The sequence below is a fragment of the Octopus sinensis genome, linkage group LG20 (genome assembly GCF_006345805.1).
Source record: "Octopus sinensis linkage group LG20, ASM634580v1, whole genome shotgun sequence".
NCBI lineage: Eukaryota > Metazoa > Mollusca > Cephalopoda > Octopoda > Octopodidae > Octopus > Octopus sinensis.
Genome location: NC_043016.1, coordinates 9,347,281 through 9,352,703, shown reverse-complemented (window position 1 = coordinate 9,352,703; position 5,423 = coordinate 9,347,281). Strand labels below are relative to the sequence as shown.

Below are 5,423 nucleotides of genomic sequence, written 5' to 3'. Positions count from 1 at the left end.
TATATATATCTTTCCCTTCTTCAGTCATTTCATTATGCCATATTGGGACACTGCTTCATATATCTCTCTATCTCTTATTATAAAAGGCAGATTTTCTGCCTCCCTTTGTCTCTTATAGAAATCTACAATATAGGATTTCTTCAATTACAATTTACCTAGCATTTTTAGAGTAGAATACATCGGGTCGTGCCAGGTCCAGTTTTTAAAATTTCAACCCCAATTAAGCAAAATTTCAAGAAAACTCACATTGTGGTGTGTAAGTGAAGTGCTTTTCTTAGTGTGGGCTACAGCACACACACACGCACACACACACGCACACACACACAAACAGAGCAAACTGCTTCACTGATGCTATCACCCTAATTTCTCCTCCTTTCTCTTTGCAAGTGTGCAACGATTAAAGTGAAAGTATTTATATAAAACAAGAGAAGTGTACCTTAAACCACTACTCAAAAAACAACAACACAGCAAACAGAAACAATAAATACATAACGAATTTACTCCTCACACAATTTCTTCATTAGAGTTTACCTATGATTTTTCAATTACTTCCATTCGGTCATGGCATACAAAATTTCTTTCAATTTCACCCCCCATTTCAGAAAATTCGAGAAAACTAAATATTTTACCATTTCACTCTTTCACTCTGCATTCCCACTTCCTCTTTACACACATAGACACGCAAAATATAAATAAAATTGTAAGCTAACGTGTGTGTGTTTGTGTGTTGTGTGGTGTGTTGTGAGGGTGTGTGTGTGTGCGTGCGTGTGTGTGAGTGTGTAACAGGAAGTCTTTTAGGACGAATATAAGATCTAAAGTATATCCAAGTAGCAGAAAGATCGCCAAAAGTGTATATAATATTTAATGTATTTTATATTCATCTATACACAAATGTATGTATAATGTGTGTGTATATATTTCCATAGACATAACCATTCACTCCGCACAAAGTTTTTTAGGACGAAAATAAGATCTAAAGTATCTCTAAGTAGCAGAAAGATCGCCCAAAGGTGTATATAGATATATAAATGTATTTATATATTCATCTATGCACACATGTATGTATAACGTGTGTGTATATATTTCCATAGACGTAACCATTCACTCCATACAAGTTTTTTTAGGACGAAAATAAGATCTAAGTTATCTCTAAGAAAAAGAAAGATCGCCCAAAAGTGTATTATAGATATTTAAATGTGTTTATATATTCATCTATACACACATGTATGTATAATGTGCGGTATATATTTCCATTCATCCATACAAAGTTTTTTAGGACGAAAATCTTTATATATAAAAGAAAGGTTGTGTGTCTGTCTACTCCGATTTAGATTCCTAACTACTCCCACATTTTGCGATGCAGTTTAACCAAAACCGGGTATCTTATAGTCGTGATTCATATTGAGCCCTTCTGGGTATTAGCGCGCGTCTACGATGAGTCTACGATTTTACAAATAATTTACCATCATTTTTTCCATTTTATGCATATTTTTTAATAAAGGGAAGTAACTCTCAAACTTCACACCAATATGCGTGCTCATATGCGACGTAATATCACATCAGCAGCATTTCCTCACACCCTCCTTGCACTTGGCGAAGGCAAAATACCAGGGGATGAAACTGGTAATATTGCCATCGATTCCATTTGTACCTTTGTTAAGACGCCTTCTGATCTCAGAGATGCAGTGTTCCCAGATCTACAAGCTAATTATCAGAATATGGATTGGATTGACCAAAAGGCTATACTGGCCCCGAGGAATAAACTGTTCACCATATTATATGATGAATGCTAAAACTCATTCCTGGGGAAGTATATGTATATCAGGCTATCGATACAACTCCTGACCCAGAGGACGTCATCAACTATCCAATAGAGGTACTCAATTCCTTTGAGCACCCCGGATTACCACCACACTTTCTCAAACTTAAAGTTGGTGCCCCTATAATGCTCATCAGATATTTGGTTCCCCCAAAACAATGCAATGGCACACGTTTGATCGTTAAGTCCTTATCTCCCACCGTAAACTTATATCAATATTTGCCTGAATAATCATAATTCAGTGCAATCATTAACAGTACTTTCAAGCAATTCAGCCCCGAGCAACACCGGGCAATTCTGCTAGTATATATATAAACGGAAAAATGTCTGCATGTATGTCCTTTATACAAATCCACAATTTTTCAGTTAGAGGGCTTGCACTTTCTATGGTCATTAAAAACCGTCCAAGGGTGGTCGGGCACATCTTTACACTTCCAGTCACCCCGCAAAGCCATTAAAAAATCAATAGAAGTGATTTTTGGTGAATTTTCTATCCAAAACCCAATCAAAATGCCCGAAACTTGATACGCCAATTGAATGCCAGCCAGCTGTATGTGATTGGTCGGAGATTTGGACACTACTCGCGTGCATGTGCGCACACACGCAGCTGTATATGCATGCACTAGCGTTGCCGGGTCATAGTGCTAGTTGTATATATATATATTGTGTAAAGGATATTGCATATCAAGGGATATACAGTGTGCAAGTTGCGAAGTATCAAGTATTGTGTATAATATGCAAGGTGTAGGTTGCATTACACTATCAGACGGTGACTGTATAAGTTGTCATAGTGAAAGTTAACAAGATAGCTTCTATACAGTTACTTGACCTGCCCATCATATTCAATCAAATCAACAAATTTATTTTTAAAACATGTAGATTACATATATATTAGAAGATGTGATGTCCCACTCAACAATTTAAAGAAAACCTTGCAAAATTGCCAACCATGTCAAAGAATTTGATCAACAGAAAAAAAAAAGAGAAAAATGATTTGTAGCAGAAAGCCAAATTTGCTATTTCATTTTCTTGTGGTCTAATTCAGAAAACTTTCATCATGCTTCTTAAGTTGTTCAAATAACACACTGGTATGAACATACATTTAACCTTTTGGGTAGATATTAACAAGGAAAAAGCAAAACAGGTTTGATGCATTTATTAATTGAATTATTTCAACTAACTGAGGGGCTGATATCATCATCATTCAATGTCCGCTTTCCATGCTAGCAGGAGTTGGGCACATGACTGAGGGCCGGCAAACCAGATGGCTACACCAGGCTTCAATCTTGATCTGGCAGAGTTTCTACAGATGGATGCCCTTCCTAACGCCAACCAATCCGAGAGTGTAGTGGATGCTTTTACGTGCCACCGGCATGGGGCCAGTCAGGCGGCACTGGCAACGACCTCACTCGAATCTTTTACACATGCCACCGGCGCGGGTGCCAGTAAGGCGATGCTGGTAACGATCGCGCTCGAATGGTGTTTTTTTACGTGCCACCGGCTCATTTTTTAAAGGGGTAATCCATTTGAAATTTAACAATTTCTGAAGTTTAAAAATTATTTCTTGCATGAGACTAACCAGTGGGAAAAGAGATCAATCAAAACAGGTGCTCACGATCTTCTTAAATATTGCAGGACATAAAACTAATGCATAATTAATTAATTAACCTGAAGCAGAGGTGCTCAATGAAGTTTCATTGTATAAATGAATGAAATCGGAACACAGCACGCATATGTACAATGTCTCATACTAGCCAAATGTATCCCTAGAATATCACCATTGCTAAACTTTCGTTTCCTCACCAGGTTTTCCACCAGCAACCGCCAAACTGAAATAATTCAAATGGCATTTCATCCTGCTATCTCTGTTTTAAAGACTAGGCGTGTCTAAAGTGAAAGGTGACGATATATAAAGGTGTAGATATTAATCCCTAGCAACAACAACAACATACACACACACATTTGACCTTTCTTTGGGAGGAATATATTCCATTTTCAAAGAACAAGGTTATCTGTTCAATATTGACATTATTCCTCAATCGGCTTATGTACAGGTCAGCTCTGAATTCTTAATCAACTGGTATTTAACCATCTGGACCCGCCGCTAACACAAAGCAAGAACTGTCGTGGAATAACGAGTTCAAAAGAATTTAGATCAAAAGAAGAAACCGTTTAATTTAAGAGAGTGCGAATAATAGGAAACAAACAAACGACAATGCTTAAGTGTTCCCTTACTTATACAAAATATTGTTCTTCGAATTACACGTTAAAATCCTATGTAGTCTTGCCTTACACCAAAGTCACTTCCGCAATACCAAATCAATTCCTTAGTACAATTTTCCTCGTGGTAATAATTCTTTAAGTGTAAAATATCATTTCATTAAATGAATAAAATATCAATACAGGAATTGTCTAACTGTATACAATATCTAACTACATTAAACCAAATTATCTGACAAAGATAGGAAATGCCAACAGCTGTAAACTAAGAATTAATGTAAAAGACTTGATGTTAAGAAGAAATATGTAGCAAAACAAGAACCATCATCATCATCATCATCATCAGAGAGAAGATCTAACGCTATAAATTGAGTTTTAGCAATTAGAAGAGCCACATGCAAAGACCTGCCTTCTTAAACTACATAAGTAAAACAAGTTTTCTCCTGTTATTTAAGAAATAAATTAAACAAAGCGAATCATTGTTTTGTTGGGATGTTTAAACCGCCATGCGCGCGCCAACTATATATATAAATGTATCTGTATGTATGTATACACACACATATATATATATACACATGTATGTGTATATATACATATATATGTGTGTGTGTGTGTGTAAATATATATGTATGTGTGTGTAAATATATGTATACATATATACATATATGCATACATAGCTGTATATATACATATATGTTTATAAAATAGATGGAGACAGATGTAGACATGTACATATATAAATATATATACATAGACATAAACGTACATATATACATATAATATATATATATAATATATATATATATATATATTATATATATATATTATATATATATATATATAATATATATATGTGTGTGTGTGTGTGTGTGTGGTGTGTGTGGTGTGTGTGTGTGTGTGTGTGTGTGTCGAAAATAAAGGAATTTTGTTAATTCGTCGTTCAACTCCATTCTTTCATATACTTATATATATACACACACACATCTATATATATACACTTCTATATATATACATACAGCCATACACACACATATATATATTCACACATATACATACAATATATATCTCCATATAAGAATAATGTAGAAGCCGAGTCAGTCGGCCAATATCTAAAATAGTAATATCAGTGTATAATAATAATGATAACAATAATAATAGTAGTAATAGTACCAACAAAAACTAACATGGAACAGTGGTTATTTATGTATCAAAAGCAGCTGATCTGTTATTAGACGATACTTTAATAACGATCGTACGTTAAATAATGTTCTGTTCCGACTAACATTCCTATGATATAAAATTAGAGGGTGGGTATTTCTTGCAATTGATATGTCTCTTAACTAGTGTGTTCTTTCTACCAGGATATATAAAACGTTTTGTCTTC

General features: G+C 34.8%; 1 protein-coding gene and 1 long non-coding RNA gene across 2 annotated transcripts in view; one reads left to right on the top strand and one right to left on the bottom strand.

The window, feature by feature from the left end:
* The window catches only part of LOC118767260, a 12,705-nt gene that overhangs the window by 2,543 nt on the left and 4,739 nt on the right, over positions 1–5,423 (top strand). The window contains exon 2 of the long non-coding RNA XR_005003165.1: positions 1,853–1,855. This is a non-coding gene — a long non-coding RNA (uncharacterized LOC118767260). The remainder of the gene's footprint in view (positions 1–1,852; positions 1,856–5,423) is intronic.
* LOC115222548 (ras-related protein Rab-35) overlaps positions 1–5,423 on the bottom strand; it is a 56,822-nt gene that overhangs the window by 49,109 nt on the left and 2,290 nt on the right. The window lies entirely within an intron of this gene.